The sequence below is a fragment of the Trichosurus vulpecula genome, chromosome 3 (genome assembly GCF_011100635.1).
Source record: "Trichosurus vulpecula isolate mTriVul1 chromosome 3, mTriVul1.pri, whole genome shotgun sequence".
NCBI lineage: Eukaryota > Metazoa > Chordata > Mammalia > Diprotodontia > Phalangeridae > Trichosurus > Trichosurus vulpecula.
Window position 1 is genome coordinate 331,413,031 of NC_050575.1, and position 19,547 is coordinate 331,432,577.

Sequence of the window (19,547 nt, forward strand, 5' to 3'; positions counted from 1 at the left end):
TTTGAGTAAGTCATTCATCCACTTTCTATCTATTTTTCAGTCATAAAATGGGAAAATTATAACTAAGTATTTCAGGGATTTTGCTTTGAGAACAAACTAACTCCAGTTTTTATATAGGTCAGATGTGCCAATCAGTTTATTGTTAGAGAAGTTTCCCTAACATGTGGAGTTAACTACAAAGTCACTTTTTTCCCCCAGTGGCAGGTCTTTTCTAAGTTTTGAACTCTTTCTGCTGAAGAACATTTATATAGAATTCCCTAATTTTAAGTTGAGAATATAGATAGGAACTGAGCAAGGTGAGCTGGGTAGCTATAGCCAAACCCTATTGGGTTAGCTAAACTATCATTGGCTTTAGGGTTTCCAATCAGTGCTTTGACTGAACTGGGTAGAGTTTTGTTTGTTTGTTTTTAGAAATAGGCCCAATAACTGTCAAGGTATGCTGTATACTACTAGATTTTGATAGTATAGAATCAGTCATGCAAGGAATCATCACAGTTAAATATTGAACATTTATCCTATAAACTTTCTTTGTTAGGTTAGTAGAGTTCTATAGCCAGACTGACCTCTGCAAAGGTATTTTTAAAGAAATTATTCTAATATGTGTTACACAATTCTCATCCTGCCTAGAAGAGTAGTCAACTGGTATAACTAAACCCTTGGAATATCTTACTGTATACTGTCATATGAAGTTATACTCTGAAATTTGTACAGTGCTTTTTCACTTCTGGCTTATAAAATATAATTGTTTGAACTTTACTTATCTGAGAGAAAGCATTATTAGAAAATTGAAATTAAATATCACTTTGATCTCAGTTGTATCCTACATACATTTTATATATTGGTTAAATATGATTCATCATGTTAATAACAAAATATCTTGAACCCCTAAATATCAACCTTATTAATGTTATGTTTTATAGAAGATAACTTTATTTGAATAATGAGGGAAAACCATTGTGGGGAGGGGAATTGGAAATGTTATAAATTCCTTCAATGAGGATTGGCTGAATCTTTCCTAATATGAGAATGTAATCAGCCACAAGTGAGCTTGTGATATCCTTTAAATATATAAAACACAAGAGAGGATAATTAAATTAGGTCTCTAGGGCTCTCAGAACACCACAAACTGAGAATGCATGATGTCCTCAGAAGAATAGGAGAAAATTCCTCTTATAATAAACATCTATCTTAATGTCTCCTAAACCATCACTAAACTTTGGCATGGAGTCCACCCCAAACCCCCGAGCCAAATTGAACATTGAAAAATCAGTGTCCATTAAAAATAGAGAATGTGATATAAAAGAGGGTGTTTACATAATTTTGTGTTATTTCTTTACAATGGGACCTCCCAAACAAAATCCTAAGTTTTTGGTGCAGACAAGTGAAATAACAAAGGTATTAAGCTCCTCTAAGGTAGGAGAAACTCTAAGTGACCCTCAACTATAGTGGGGCTTCTGAGGCACTATAATTAGAGTTTTTGAGATGAAGTCAGACACATCCATGTTAACGTTTGGCTCATTAAAAAAAAAGTCTTATTTGGAGAACTAACAGGAATATTTTAGTCCCAAAGTGAATAATATAAACTTAACTTGTGGCTTCTTTGATTACGTTGTGGAAAGGGTTAAAATTGTCTACATAGATCACTGAAGTTTTATCATATAAGATGACCTTAGGAACTGTCATCTCCCTTGAATTTATACAAAGAATTCAAAGTAAAGGTTTTCTAGGTTACACTTCTTTTTTCAACCCTTTGTCCTGTCAGCTCAGTCCTTGATATCTTCATCTGCCGACATGCCCAGATGTGCAGTGAATGTTGATTTGAGCTGGCCCCTCAACCCCTCCCTGCTGGTGTCATTAAAACCAGGGAGGTAGCGGCTCCCCTGGCATCTTTGGCACGGCTTGGCTTTACACTGCGGACTAAATTATTGATGAAGAGCACTTCTGTCGCAGTGTGTTTTACCCACCTTTAAATGAAACAGCGCGGATAGAGCTGTCAGTGCCTCCTCACTCCCTCCAACTTCTACATGACATTTATGATGTGGTTCAGATTGCACCGAAGCAATTAATTTCCAGTAGAGTCTGCACTCAGAATGAAGATCCCTGACAATTACCGAGGGCTGGTTTTTCAATGAGCATACTACACACTCATCAATACTATACACAAAAGGAAAACATCAAAACATACATAGCGGGGGGTTCTGGGATTTTCCTTTCTCTTCCCCCACCCCTTGGATTTAGTCTGAGATTCCAGGACTTCCATACCATGCGTCTTGTTCTATTTATAATTTTTGATAGATAGGTGATCCTATTTTTTCCTCACATATTTAATAACCTCTTGCTGAAAGTTTTATATAATTTGCTTGCTTTCAAGATCTATTCATTCTGAGATGCAACTTTTGCCTCTTGTTCTTGCCAGTGGATGATACTTTGAAACCTGGAATTCAGTAGCCCAAGTGGTCTTAATACCATGGTTAAGCCTATGTTCGTTTTCCATATCAGATGTAAATCATATTACCTTGTATTTGGTGGAGGGCAAGATTAATATTTCTATACTCATTAAAGTTTGAAAATTTGGCCAATCTTGCAAATCATAATTTGTTTTTTGGGATATGATAAAATTTTGTTATTTAAACTAATTGAGAGAAGAAAAGTTTGAATTCTAAAATATTGAAAAATAAGGACAGTTTAATTATTTTCAGCCATACACACTTCCTTTCCCTAGGTAAGACAACACAGCAGTACTGCAGGGGGTGGGGAAGGGAGCATGTAAGAGTTTGCCCTGGTAGATTGCTTAGCATTTCTGTCCTACAGAATGCCAACAGTCCATGTATTTAAGGGGAAAGGCAATACAACCTTTGCATGTATAACTTGGCCCTTTATAATTTTGCTCACTAAGAGAGCTAGAGTATACAGAGAGGCAGAGAAAGAAGAAGAATTCTGGTTGTAGCCACATGAATGTTGCAACCATTTAATGTCATGTTCTGTTCTGGAGAATAGATCCTTTTGGAAAAGTATTAAGGAGAGCAAATGGAGTGCATATTCACCCTCAGGAAGGATGTTTCATGTCTATGGTTAAGTTGTCATGATGCTCTAGAGTCTGGGCACAATTAACACCATTTAGGAGTACTTTATGACAACTCTGTACCTTTAGCGTTCAGAGGAAGTTGCATACCTGTTTCAATTCTTTGGGACAATTATTGTTCTTGGCTAGCACATGCCTAATAGGGACTGTGAACAGGCTAAGTGTGGTTTAATGCAGACTTTCAAAGAACTTTCTTTAATAAATAGATAAATTTGTAATGTTCATATATAAATGCATTAATTTAATATTCTTCATTTTTTTCCTTGAATCTATTTTTCCCCTCTCAATTGATCTGTGTCTCTGTGAGAACAGCTTGCTTTTTGTTTGTTTTGCTTTCTGATAAATCATAGAGTTATAAGTGGAAGGGACTTTAGAAATGACCTAAACCAACATTTTACAGATAAGGAAAATGAAGCTTGGTGGGTTTAAGTTACTTGCTCAGTGTAAGGGATTTGAACCTCAGGTCTTCCAAGTCTAAGCTTTTTCCACTGTGCTTTCCACAATACAGCCTTGATCTAAACACATCTGATACTCCTTTGCTTTGTTGACAGTGGGACCCATACAAAGAGAGTCTCACTAGAAAGGATGTTGTACCCACTGCACACCTGCTTTGGAGCCCCATGAATTCCAAAACTTCTACTTAAGGAGGGGCCCAGAACATCCATCTCTTCCTTCCTTCCTTCCTTCCTTTCTTTCTTTCATTCTTCTCTTTGGACTTCTTTGGACATTTTTATTATGCCATCATGTCACAGAAACTCCATGACTGGGAAGTCTTGTCAACCTGCAAGACCCAAGCAGCTTTGGCATTCCCACTTTATCAGTACCCTCTGCCCTGCTGAGGCAGCTTAAGCCAGTCATCTCTTCATTCCCAGTTGGCTACACTCCTTTGGATTTCTCCATCATGTCTCTGTCCAAGTACCATTCCCTCCTGCCTTTTTGGAATCCTGTTGTATATTTTCTTCTCCCATTAGGTTGTAAGCTCCTTGATGGAAGAAAGTGTCTTTTTTATTTTGTATGTGTATCCCAAGCTGTTAGAACAATGCCTGGCATATAGTGGGTACTTAACAAATGTGTATTGACTTACTGATTGTATGTCTCATTTGCTTTCAATGATTCTGAAGCTATTTATAGAACTAAATGTTCTCTCTTAATCTAACAGATAAAGACATATTTCCATAAGGTATTGGGAAGGAAACTTCACCTTACTGTTTACTTATTCTTGCTAATAAATAGATCCTACTGGAAAACTAGCTTAAGCTCTATTCATAGTAACAAAGAAATGGAACCCAAGTGGGTGCTTAAATATCGGGGAATGGCTAAACAAATTATGGTAGATGAATGAAGAAATAGCTTTGGAGGAAAATGGGAAGACCTATATGAACTGATGCAGAGTGAAATGAGCAGAACTAGGAAAGCAAGTTATACAATGACAACATTATTATAAAGAAAAAACAGCTTTCAAAGACTAGAACTTTGATCAATATGATAAAAACCCATGCTTCTGGAAGACCCAAAATAAACAAAGCTACTCACTTCTGTCCAGAAAATTGATAGATTTAAGATGCAGAATGAGGCCCTGAGTTTTGGACATGAACAGTGTGGGAATTTCATTTGCTTGGCTATGTACATTTCTTTCTTTTTTCAATTATTCAATTGGTGACACAAAATAAATAGTCAATCAGAAAAAGTAATTAAATTTTTAAAAAGATAATAACTTACACAAATTACACATTTATATTTTCCTTCCTTCACTAAATTCCTATTCTATTGCCTTATCATGTGGTAATCCTGTCTCTCAAAAAGAATTTGAGCAGAGAGCAACTTCTGGCAAGTTCTGTCAATTTGGCAGGACTTGGAATTTGGGCCTGATAACAATGTCTATCCTTTCTAAGTATCTCAGACTGAGGACTAGGCTAGTCAAATTTGGAGTGGCTTATCATCAAATTAGGCTAAGGTGACATTGTTTTTCACCCCAACAACAGTTGTAGACCATCAACTAAATTGTGGATGGATCTGTGTCAAGGAAATCATAGTTCTCATAAATACTGATGGATACTTAAGAATTATTTGTGACTTTCTGTGCCAAGACAGCTAAGGGGGGGGAATGAACCCCCCACAGAAACCCTCCAAAATTCCCCTCCAAACAACTAGAAAACTGTCTCAGAACTGATCTAGGAACAGGGAAGCAGCTTACCAGCCCAGCAGGAAAAGTCTGTCTCACTCAGGTGGGAGGGGAGCAAGGTCCAAGAGCAGCCACAGCAGCCAACCTCAGAGCAGAGGGCCTGCAGCAAGGCTCCAAGTGGAGCCATCCCCAGTGAGGCCCCACCTTCTGGCAAACCAGCAGCCCCCTAGGCAAGTGAGCAGTCTGTGCAGCTCAGCAAGCCCCACCCCATCAACCCTACTCCCAGTACAAGTCACAGATAAGGCCTTGACCCCATTGCTGAGCAGTAGAAAGCAAACAGCTAAGCCCTGAAAACCATCAGTAAGGCCAAGAACTCCAGCATAAAAGCCTCAGATAGTGCAGGACCAGATTCCAATTCTCACATAAAGACACCAAGTCACAAAAAAATAAGCAGGAAAATGAGTAAAAAACAAAAAAAGAGCTCAACTATAGAATGCTACAAAGGTGATGGGGGGATCAAGGCATAAACTTAGAAGAGGACAATATTGTCAAATTGGCTACATGTGAAGCTTCAAAGAAAAATGTAATTTGGTCTCAGGTACAAAAAGAATTCCTGGAAAAGCTTAAAAAGTATTTTTAAAAGCAAATTAGAGAAGTAGAAGAAAAATTGGGAAAAGAAATGAAAGTAATGCAAGAGAATCATAAACAAAAGAGTCAATAACATAGGAACAAATATACAAAAATTTACCAAGGAAAATAACACTATAAAAAATAGAATTGGCAAAATGGAAAAGCAAGTACAAAAGCTCACTGAAGAAAATAATTCCTCAAAAATTAGAATTGAAGTGGAAACCAATGACTCTCTGAGACATCAAGATACAATAAAACAAAATTTAAAAAGTAAAAAAAAATAAAAATTGGAAAAACAACTGACTTGGAAAATAGATCCAGGAGAGATAAATGTAAGAATTATTGGACTACCTGAAAGCCATGATTAAAAAAAACAAAAGCTTGGACTACGTCTTTCAAGAAATTACCAAAGAAAACTGCCCTGCCATTTTAGAACCAAAGGGCAAAATAGAAATTGAAAGAATGCACTGATCACCACCTGAAAGAGATCCCAAAATGAAACCTCTCAGGAACATCATAGCCAAATTCCAGAGCTTACAAATTAAGGAGAAAGCATTGTAAGCAGCCAAAAGGAAACCATTCAAATATTGTGGAGCTACAGTCAGGATTACACAGGATTTGGCAGCTTCCACATTGAAGAACCAGAGGGCTTGGAATATGACATATCAGAAGGATTACAACCAAGAATCACCTACTCAGCAAAATTAAATATAATCTTTCAGCAGAAAAAAATGTATATTTAACAAAATAGAGGACTTTTAAGCATTTCTAATTAAAAGACCTGAGCTATATAAAAAATTTGATGACTCAAGGGAAACATATAAAAGTAAAAAAAGAAATAAGAAAAAGAAAATATAAGAAATTCAATAAGGTTAAAATGTTTACATATATATGGAAAAAATAATATTTGTAAGTGTTAACAACTTTATTACTATAAGAGCTATTAGAAGGAATATATGTAGCCAGAGGATGTGGATATAAGGTAACTTTGATGGTATGATACTTCCAAAAACAAAATTATGGGGTGAGAAAGAAAATTGCACTGAAAGAAGAAGGGGGGGAAGATTGAATGGGGTAAATTACCCCACATAAAAGAGACATGAAAAGGCTATTATAATGAAGAGGAAGATTGGGGGACAGGGGTAGTAGGCAGAGCTTAAACCTTACTCTCATCAAAATTGATTCAAAGAGAGAATAACACTCACTTAGATATAAAAATCTATCTTACCCTATGAAGATGTAAAAAAGGGAAGGGATGATAGAAGGGGAGGGGGAATTGATAAAAGGGAAGGCTGTGATCAGAAGTAAAATACTTGTGAGGAGGTAAAGGGTGGCAGGTGAGAGAGAGGGGGATAAACAAGTGAAAAAATATCATGGAGGGAAATACACAGTTATCACAGCTATAAATGTAAACAGGATGAACACACACATAAAACAGAAGCAGATAGCAGAATAGATTAAAAACCAAAATGCTACATATGTTGTTTACAAGAAACATTTGAAGCAGAGAAATACACACAGGGTAAAGGTAAGGGGCTGGAACAGAATCTATTATGTTTCAGCTGAAGCAAAGACTGCAGAGGTAGCAATCATGAAATCAATGACTGCAGACAAAGCAAAAGCAAAAAATAGATTTAATTAAAAGAGATAAAACAGGAAACAATGTCTTGCTGAAAGGTACCATAGACAATGAATTCATATCAATATTAAATATATATTCACCAAATGGTATAGCATCTATGTGAGTTACAGGAGGAAACAGTAATAAAACTATACTAGTGGGGGACCTCAGCTTTCCCTTCTCAAAATTAAATAAATCTAACCAGAAAATAAACAAAAAAGAAGTTAAGAAGGTGAATAAAATTCTGGGAAAGTTAGATATGATAACTCTTTGGACAAAATTGAATGGGAACAGAAAGAACTACACCTTTTTCTCAGTAGCACATGGTGCCTACACAAAATTGACCATGCTTTAGGGCATAAAAACCTCACAATCAAATGCAGAAAAGCAGAAATAATAAATGCATCCTTTTTTGATCATAGTGCAATAAAAATTACATTCAATAATGGACAATGGAAAAAAAGTTTAAAATTTAATTGAAATTAAATAATCTAATCTTAAAAAAATGGGTTAAAGAAGAAACCATAGAACAATCAATAATTTCATTACAGAAAATGACAACAATGACACAATAGACCAAAATTTATGGGTTGCAGGCAAAGCTATACTTAGGGGAAAAATTATATCTCTGATTGCTTAAATCAATAAAATTGAGAAAAAGCAGATCAATGAATTGGGCATGCAACTAAAAAAAACTTGAAAAAGAACAGATTAAAAATCCCCAATAAAACACAAAATCAGAAATCCCAAAAATCAAAGGTGAGATTCATAAAATTGAAAGTAAGAAAACCATTGAACTAATAAATAAAACTAGAAGGTGGTTTTACAAAAAAAAAATAGACAAACTGCTGGTTAATTTGATTTAAAAAAGAAAAGAAAAAAACCAAATTACTACTATCAAAACGAAAGGGGTAAATTCACCACCAATGAAAAGGAAATTAAAACAACTGTTGGGAACTATTTTGCCCAATTACATGCCAATAAATTTGACAATGTAAATGAAATTGATGAATATCTATAAATATATAAATTATCCAGAGTCACAAAAGAAAAAATAAAATACTTACATAACCTTATCTTAGAAAAAGAAATTAAACAAGCCATTAATGAACTTCCTAACAAAAAATCCTCAGGATGAGATGGATTTACAATTCTACCAAACATTTAAGGAACAGTCAATTCCAATACTATATAAGCTATTTGGAAAAATAATTGAAGAATAAAGTCCTACCAAATTCCTTTTATAACACAAGTTTGTGCTGATATCAAAACTAGGAAGAGCCAAAACAGAGAAAGAAAATTACAGACCAATTTCCCTAATGAATATTGATGCAAAAATTCTCGATAAAATGTTAGCAAAGAGATTACAGTAATGTATCACAAGGATCATACACTACGACCAGGTGGGATTTATACCAAGAATGCAGGGCTGCTTCAATATTAGGAAAACTATCAGTAAAATTGACCATATCAATAATAAATCCTACAGAAATCATATGATTATCTCAACAGATGCAGAAAAAAAGCTTTTGGCAAAATACAGCACCCATTCTTTCCTATTAAAAACACTAGAGAGCATAGGAATAAACAGATCTTACCTTAAAATGATAAGTAATATTTATCTAAAACCATCAGCAAGTATTATCTGTAATGGGGATAAGCTAGAAGGGGTGATACAAGGATGCCTATTATCACCTCTATTATTTTATTTAATATTGTACTAGAAATGTTAGCTATGGCAATAAGAGAAGAAAAATTAATTAAAGGAATTAGAATAGACAATGAGGAAACAAAACTATCACTCTTTGCAGATGATATGATGTTATACTTAGAAAATCCTAGGGTACCAATCAGAAAGCTACTTGAAATTATTAACAACTTTAGCAAAATTACAGGGTGCAAAATAAACTTTGTTGGTATAGATAGAAATGCTGAGGATTTATATAATCCTCAGCATTTCTATCTATTACCAACAAAGTCTAGCATCAAGAGATAGAAAGACAAATTCCATTTAAAATAACTGTAGACAATATAAAATACTTGGGAATCTACCTGCCAAGACAAATCCAGAAACTATATGAACACAACTATAAAACACTTTTCACATAAATAAAGTCAGATCTAAACAACTGGAATAATATTAATTGCTCATGGGTAGGATGAGCCAACATAATAAAAATGATAATTCTATTGAAATTAATCTATTCAGTGCCATACCAATCAAACTATCAAAAGTTATCTCATAAAGCTAGAAAAAATAATTACATCTGGAAGAACAAAAAGTAAAGAATATCAAAGGAATGGGGGTGGAGCCAAGACGGCAGCTGGAAAGCAGGGACTTGCCTAGGGCTTTCCCCCAGGACCCTCTCAACACTGATAAAAAATATCTCTGAACAAATTCTAGAACTTCAGAACGCATGGAATAGCAGAGGGAAGCAGCATTCCAGCCCAGGACAGCCTGGATGGTCGCTGGGTAGGGTCTATTGTATGGAGCACAGAGCAGAGCCCAGTGTGGGCTATGCCTGGACCAACCAGACCCAGGAGCCAGGTGAAACAGGCCCTAGTGCCCTGAATCAGTGAGCTGTGGCAGTTACCAGACTTCTCAACAGAGAAGTTAGTGAACAGAGAAGGTTAGTGAGAAAAACTGTGGGGACAGAGTAAAAAGAGTTTGCGGTTTGGCCACTGCCTGGGGGCAGCAGAGGTGGTGCAGCTACAGAACTACAGCCCATCTGGTGGGAGAAATTAAGTGGAGGATCAGAGTGGGAGTGCAGAGCCTACTTAAGATCTGAGTCATCGTCCAGGTTGGCGGTTCTTGGGGAAGGAGGAGGGCTGGTGTGGCAAAGCTTGCTGTGTAGAAATAGCTCTGAAAACAACAGCTCAGCCCCTCAAGCTTGGGACAAAGTACTCTCTACTCTACAAGCAGTCATGCCCCGACAAAAAGCTCAAGGGTTAAGTAGTGGGCTGGGAACATGGCCAGGCAGCAAAAACGGATGCAGACTCAGACTTTGGAATCTTTCTTTGGTGACAAAGAAGACCAAAACATACAGCCAGAAGAAGTCAACAAAGTCAAAAAGCTTACATCAAAAGCCTCCAAGAAAAACATGAACTGGTCTCAGACCATGGAAGAGCTCAAAAAGCATTTGGAAAAGCAAGTTAGAGAAGTAGAGGAAAAATTGGGAAGAGAAATGAGAGTGATATGAGAAAACCATGAAAAACAAGTCAAGGACTTGCTAAAGGAGACCCAAAAAGATACTGAAGAAAATAACACCTTAAAAAAATAGACTAACTCGAATGGCAAAAGAGCTCCAAAAAGCCAATGAGAAGAATGCCTTGAAAAGCAGAATTAGCCAAATGGAAAAGGAAGTCCAAAAGACCACTGAAGAAAATACTACCTTAAAAATTAGATTGGAGAAAGTGGAAGTTAGTGACTTTATGAGAAATAAAGATATTATAAAACAGAACCAAAGGAATGAAAAAATGGAAGACAATGTGAACTATCTCGTTGGAAAAATCACTGACCTGGAAAATAGATCCAGGAGAGATAATTCAAAAATTATTGGACTATCTGAAAGCCATGATAAAAAAAAAGAGCCTAGATATCATCTTTCAAGAAATTATCAAGGAGAACTGCCCTGATATTCTAGAGCCACAGGGCAAAATAGAAATTGAAAGAATATACCAATTGCCTCCTGAAAAAGTTCCCAAAAAGAAAACTCCTAGAAATATTGTTGCCAAATTCCAGAGCTCCCAGATCTAGGAGAAAATACTACAAGCAGCCAGAAAGAGACAATTTGTGTATTGTGGAAACACAATCAGGATAACACAAGATCTAGCACCTTCTGCATTAAGGGACCGAAGGGCTTGGAATATGATATTCTGAAGGTCAATGGAGCTAGGATTAAAACCAAGAATCACCTACCCAGCAAAACTGAGTATCATGCTGCAAGGCAAAATATGGATTTTCAATAAAATAGAGGACTTTCAAGCTTTCTCAATGAAAAGAACAGAGCTGAATACAAAATTTGACTTTTAAACACAAGAATCAATAGAAGCATGAAAAGGCAAACAAGAAAGAGAAATCACAAGGGACTTACAAAAGTTGAACTGTTTTGTTTATATTCCTACATGGAAAGATGATGTGTATTATTCATGAGAACTCAGTATTAGGGTAGCTGAAGGGAATATATATATATATATATATATATATATATATATATATACACATATACATATATATATACATATATATATACACACACCTATATATATATATAGATATAGATAGATTATATATATATATATACACATACATACACAGAGGGCACAGGGTGAGTTGAATATGAAGGGATGATATCTAAAAAAATCAAATTAAAGGATGAGAGAGGAATATACTGAGAGAGGGAAAAAGGGAGAGATAGAATGGAGTAAATTATCTCACATAAAAGTAATAAGAAAAAGTAGTTCTGTAGGAAGGGAAGAGGGGACAGGTAAGGGGGAATGAGTGAATTTTGTTCTCATCGGATTTGACCTGAGGAGGGAATAACATACAGTCTCAACTGGGTATCTTACTCCACAGGAAAGAAGGAGGAAGGAGATAAAAAGGGGGGATGATAGAAGGGAGGGCAGAGAGGGGGAGGAGGTAATCAAAAGCAAACACTTTTGAAAAGGGACAGGGTCAAGGGAGAAAATTGGATAAAGGAGGATAGGATAGGAAGCAGCAAAATATAGTTAGTCTTTCACAACATGAGTATTGTGGAAGGGTTTTGCATAATGATGCACATGTGGCCTATGTTGAATTGCTTGCCTTTTTAGGGAGGGTGGGTGGGAAGGGAAGAGGGGAGAGAATTTGGAACTCAAAGTTTTAAAAGCAGATGTCCAAAAAAAAAGTTTTTGCATGCAACTAGGAAATAAGATATACAGGCAATGGGGCATAGAAATCTATCTTGTCCTACAAGAAAGTAAGGGAAAAGGGGAAGGAGACAATCAGAATATATGCCATCTTGGAGTGGGGGAGGGTTGAAATGGGGAGAAAATTTGTAATTCAAACTCTTGTGAAAATCAATGCTGAAAACTAAAAATATTAAATAAATAAAAAATAATCTTAAAAAAAGAAAAAAATAGAATATCAAGGGAATAAATGAAACAAAAAAGGCAAAGGAAGGTGTCCTAGTTACACCACATCTAAAACCATATTATAAAGCATCAATCATCAAAACTATTTGGTACTGGCTAAGAAATAGAGACATGGATCAATGAAATAGGTTAGGTACACAGGACATAGTAGTCAATGTCTAAAGTAATCTACTATTTGATGAACCAAGATACTCTAGCTTCTGGGATGAGGACTCATTATTTGACAAAAACTGTTAGGAAAACTGGAAAACAGTATGGCAGAAACTAGGTATTGACCAACATCTCATACCATATACCAAGATAAGGGAAAAATACGCCCATGCTTTACACATAAATGGTGGCATAATAAGTAAATTAAGAAAGCAAGGAATAGTTTATCTGTCAGATCTGTGGATGAGGGAAGAATTTGGGACCAAAGAAGATATAGAGAGCATTACAAAATGTAAAATAAATAATTTTGATTATATAAAATTAAATGTTTTGGCACAAACAAAACCAATTGTATTGTTAATGTATTTTTACTTAATTTGAAGATCTTCCCATCCATTAATAGACCCATGTGACCTGCTTAAATCACATGGAAGCCTAAGTCACATATGGTGGGAGTAGCTTGTTGAACAGGAATAGGAAAGGTCAGAAGAAAGTTGTCAGAGCAGTTAGAACTGAGGGAGAGAGAGGAAACAGGCAGGCAACTGTGCTGTGAGTGTTTGTGGAAAGGCCCTAGCAGGGGGACAGCTTGGGAATGGCAGTGCCCCCTGCTGTGAAAATATGTATTAACTTCTTTTTTGCAGTGATAGATTCTGTTTTCTGGTATTGGAATTTGGCTTTCTGGTGTCTGAATAAATGTTTTAGTTCTGATTTCTATATAGAAAGTATGTTATAATTTGCAATTCAGAACTATGCCAGCATATTCATAGTCACCGTTGGCGCTGTGAATATTCCATTGGTACTACACCAGGGCAACCAAAATTATAAGGAAAGCAGAAAACTGGGGAAAAAATTTTGTAAAAATATCTCTGATAAAGGCCTCATTTCTCAAAAATATAGAGGACTGAGTCAAATTTATAGAAACACAAGTCATTCCCCAATTGATAAATCATCAAAGGATATGAACAGGCAGTTTTCAAAGAAATCAAAGTTACTTATAGTCATATAAAAATGCTTTAATTCTCTATTGATGCAAGTTAAAACAACTCCGATGTACCACCTCACACCTATCAGAGTGGCTAATATGGTAAAAAGAGGAAAATGTTGGATGTTGGAGGGGATGTGGGAAAACTGGGACATTAATGCATTGTTGGTGGACTTGTGGACTGATCCAACTATTCTGAAGAGCAATTTGGAACTATGCCCAAAGCTATTGATTCAGCACTACCATTACTGGGTCTATATCCCAAAGACACAAAAAGGTGAGGGGAGCTTTTTTTGTGGTGGCTAAGAATTGGAAATCAAAGGGATGCCAATCAATTTGGGAATGGCTAAACAAGCTATGGTATATGATTGTAATGAAATATTATTGTGCCATAAGAAATGACAAGCAGGATGATTTCAGAAAAGCCTGGAAAGATTTACATGAACTGATGCATAGTACAGTGAACAGAATCAGGAGAATGTTGTACACAGCAACAGCAATATTGTTCGATGAAGAACTATGCATTACTTAGCTATTCTCAGAAATGATCTAAGACAATCCCAAAGGTGATTGATGATGAAGTTTGCTATCTGCCTCTAGAGAAAGGACTGATATTGATTAAATATAGACCAAAACATACCATTTTCTACTTTTTTCATTTCTTTTCTTCAAGTCTTCTTGTATAAAATGACAAATATAGAAATGTTTTACATAATTGCACATGTATAACCTGTATCTGATTGCTTACTGTCTGAGGGAGAAGGGAGCGGAGCGAGGGAGGGATGGAATTTGGAACTCAAATATTTAAATAAAAATGTTTAAAAATGCGCACATGTATATAAGTTGAAGAAGCATAGTTTGGGTGTGGAGGGAATTACTGGGATTGGAGTTAGAATCATCGGTTCATAGGAAGAGACCTCAGAGGCTATCTAGAGGCCATCTAGTCTAACCTCCTGACTCCAAGTCCTAGTTCTGAGACTTTCTAGCCATATGGCCATGAGGAAGTCATTTAACCTAAGTCTTACTGCCCTTATCTGTAAAATGGGAGTGATGACCCTTGAATTACCACCTCACAATGTTATCATGAGGAGCACTTCATAAACTTTAAATGTATAAGTTATTGTTAATAACCAAATATTTGGGAACACCATTGATTAATCAATAAACATTTATTAAGCACATACTATGTGCTTAATGAGCTGAGCATACAAAAAAAGGCAAAAGACAGTTCGTGACCTCAAAGAACTTATATTCTAAGGGGGAAGAAACAACATGCAAACAAATATATACAAAACTAGCTATATACTGGATAAATAAATAATTAAGAGAGAGAGAAGGCACTGGAATTAAGAGGGGTTGTAGAAAACTTCCTACAGAATGCAGGATTTTACTTGGAACTTAAAGGAATCTAGGAAAGGCAGTAGTTGGAATTGAGAAGGGAGAACTTTCTAGGCATGGGGGACAGTCAGAAAATGCCCATAGTTAGAAGATGGGGTCTTGTTCATAGAACAGCCAGAAGACCATTGTTACTAGATCAAAGGATATGTATTCGGGAGTAAAATGTCAGAAGATTGTAAAGGTAGGAGAGGGTTGGCAGCTTAATTGAGAAATGTGAAAATTGGAAATGTGAAATTGACAGGTCCTGACAACAATTTTGATATAGGGGTGGGTGGTGAGAGATAGAGAGCCATCTAGGATAATTTCTAGGTTGTGAATCTGAGGGACTGGGGGGGGGGGATGGTATTGCCCTCTACAGAAACAAGGGGAGGTAAGAGGGGAGGAGAGTTTAGGGAGAGAGACAATGAGTTCAATTTTGGACATATTGAATTTATGATGTCTCCTGGACATCCATTTTGAGATACATTTATTTAATACCAGAACAGAAATTAGAGAATGTGTATATATATATGAAAAAATATACCAGACAATGCTAAGTGAACGAGCTCTCCATTGGGAGCAAGATAACTCAGCTCAATTATGAGGAAGACTCTCAGATCTTACCCAAGGGAAAATTCCCAGAAGTCTCTACTGTAGTAAACTAGGAATAGGGGCATGATCAAATGCCTACATTTCAGTTTCTTCCTAGAGTTTTTCTCCCTTCAAGTTGAAGTGAGTTTGGAATCCTATGTCTTCTCTCTCAAAGCTGAAAGCATCTCTCACTAACTCTGCCTCACACAGGCATGGAAGATTGAGTTATCATTGCCACCAATGGGAAGAGACTCTCATGTCTCTTTGAGCCCTTTGAACCCTTTGAGCCAAGGGCTATGCAAGTAACAGCTGTCAATAATTACAAACTCTACCTCTACAACACCTCTCACTCCATCACCTTCTCTCCACTCATCTGGTCACCACCTTTATTCAAGCCTTCAACATCCTGCCCCAGGACTAAGGCAGCAGCCCCCTGAAGGTCTCTGGGCCTCCAATCTCTCCACCACCCCGCCAGTGAATCCTCTGCGCAATTGCCCAACTAATATTCCTAAAGTACAGATCAAAGTCACTGCCCTGCTCAAGAAATTTGAGTGGTTTGCTATTGTTTCTTGGATAAAATAAAAGTCCTCCATTCTCATGAAAATGTTCCAACCAAAGTAGGCTACTTGATACTCCTCATGCACAACATTTTATCACCCAACTTTCTGCCTTTGCAGACAGAGGCCTAGAATGCTCCCCTTCCTTACCCTTAACCCCAATAGAATCCTCTCAAGACTCAGGGAAACCTATAAGACATTCATTATTAATTCATATTATGAATGTATTTGGGACTTGTAATGTCCACAGTATTGCCATCTGTTTTACAATGCAAATTCCTAGAAGGTGAGGATTTATACCCATGCATGTGTATATGTATATGTATATACACACATGCACATATGCATGTGTGGATATAAACATACATGTGTATGTATGTATGTATGTATGTATGTGTATGTAAAGACACACATATAGAGTGTTCCAAAATCTAGCACAATGATGTTTAGGATTCTCTCTATGCATATATACACTCACATATACATGTATGTGCATACTATATAAATATAGATATATGGATTTAAATGTGCACAAGATATCCCAAAAAAGTCTTATTAAAACTTAAAATTGTACTAACTTTTGAGACATCCTACATTTTACATATATGTGCTTATATAATAATATCCATATCTATAGCTATCTATATAAATGGCTTTGGGCTGTACATATAGGGACTAAATAGTACTTTATAATAATGATGGTAAATTTTCGTTCCCTCCTACCCCCCATCAATTGTAGCCTATTGAATCTGCTGCCTCTAGACATTTCCATCAGAGGCATTTTCCTTCAGGCTGCTGTTAGTATTTTTTGCTGACTGTTTTCAGTTTTGAACAAGGCACTTTTTCATTTGTTGTGTGATACCTTGTCACAACACACTCCTGTTTGGTATTGGTATGGCAAGCCCTCACTGAAAAACAAGCTTTCCCCTTTCTTCATTTTCTATAAAGCTCTGTCTAATTTTCAGGACTAATTTGAATACAAGTTATTTGTATTCTGAAATGTGAGAAATATGTGCTTTCACTTCTAGTTCTGTCCTGGAAGTGCCAAAGTCTCCTCCTATCCTTCCTCCCCCATACCTAGATAAAACCAAACCAAAGTCATATTACACACAAAAAATCGAATAAACAAAACTAAAAACCCAAAGAAGCGCGGATGTTATTATCGTGACCAGAACCCACATTTCAAGAAAGACCTTTTTTTTCATAAGTGAAGATTAAAAGTGTTAGAGCTTCATTCCAAATATCATTTCAGGTGAAAAGGATGAGTGTTCTGTTTCTGTGCCTCTAGTCCTCCCTGGATGCAAACTACTTAAACCGAAGATTCTTAACCTGAGGTCCACAGACCTGCTCTCCTTTCCAGGTCTTCATGGATAGATGAATACTACTGTAATACAATAATAATAATAGTGTCATAAGCTTGGATGGGAAAACTATATTTAAATTTTCACTGACCTCTAATTAAAATTTAGCATTTCCTTCAATTGTGAATTTAAAAAACACATTATTTTGAAAAAGGGTCTACTGGTTTCATCAGACTTGCAAAGCATTCCATGACACAAAGCAGATTAACTCCTGTTCTAAACAATCTAGGAATGATGTTCAAAAGTTACAGAGCTGGGCCTCTCAGTGTGAATGATTTCCAATCCTGATCATTCACTAGCTTATAAAGGCAAATAGGGCTGGTAATGTTGTATGAGTGAAACATGACTGTGGAAAGAATGTTCCCTCATAGTAGTCCCAAAGGACTGAGAAAAGGAAGCACTGGAGACAGATAAAACCTCACAAATAACAGCCACTGCTTATGTAGGCATTAGAACATGGTAGAATAGGAAAATGTGAGAATGGAGCATTGAAAGTAAGGTTTTCCCTTATCTTTCTCTGATATACATATAGGCACATATATGTACAGAAATAAATGTATTTCATCCTAATATTCTGACTCATGCTGAAATTCTGAAGTCCCTTTTCACTGAATTGCATGGCATTTCATCTGTGTTATTCTTGCAGGTGTATGCCAGTGTTCTCTAAAGACTCGCATCTATTTGTGTTTATGAACACTGGTGAAAAATACCAAGTGAAAAATTCTTTTGTAGGTAAGATAATTTGTCTGATGTTCTTAATATAGCCATCTATTTTGCCATGAGGAAAAGAGAGCTGAGTTTTGGATTTGGATTTTGATCCTTCCTTTAATGACAGATTTCTTTGGTCAGAACTGAGGCAAGCTCTCTCTTTGTCATCCTGGCTTATTTTTCACTCTTGCAGTCTTTCCACAAGACAGCAGTGAGAGATTGCTATGAAACTAATTAATGTCTGACAGACAGATCGAACCAAATATCCCAAGGATTCAGAGGATAGTTCATTCACTTTTGCGAAACAGAAAACCACAAGGCAAGAAACATGTAGATAGCATTATTATACTAACAAATAGCTGAGGGAATTTTCTTGCTCATTTTATCCAAATTAGTCTATTTAAGACAATTAGAGTTAAACTCCCCTCCCAGGATGTAGCGCAGTTACCTTGATGTGTTGGTAGTTGCAAAGAGGTGCATATGAAATATTACCTAAGAGGGAAGCCGTGTGCTTTAGTGGACCTCTATTGTCTCTCTGAGAGCAACCACAGGGGAGAAATAAGGGTCATATGTCATACATGGAGAGCCAAAGTAGAGAAGATTTATGACTTAGTGAATATGTAGATATGGAGGTGTTCTTGACCAAGCTAGGCAAGCTGTCCTTGAGTGTGTCTGAGGTTTCACAGTTTTAAAAATATATATTTCAAAGAAAGAAAGAGACAAACAATTACACACATGCTGTCTCTGAATACTTGGGTAGTATTCTCTGAATTCACAAAAATAATGACTGCTCCTACTATTCTCTTGAGGGAGAAGGGTGGGAATTTCCATATTTTTGCTTTCGAGGCACTTTCAAAACCATTTACTGCCATAATTCATACACCATTGGATTAAGAAGCATATGACTCTGAAATCAGCAAGAAGCTATGTTGGGGATTCGCTGATTTAAGGAAAAGGAGATACGGTGTGTGTGTGTGTGTGTGTGTGTGTGTGTGTGTGTGTGTGTGTGTTTTAAGAAGTTACCTACTTAGTTGAGACTTATACTTTGTATTTCAAAGTACAGAATGACAGCATAGACCATCCAGTCACTGCATTTTTTTTATTAGGGAGATAAATAATATATTTCATTTTGATTGGCTTCCTTTTTGCTTGTTATAATTCCAAGTTTCCTTGCACAGTGCTCAGGTCTTCCCTGATGAGATGTGAGCTAAAAGAAATTTCAGCATTGCTCAT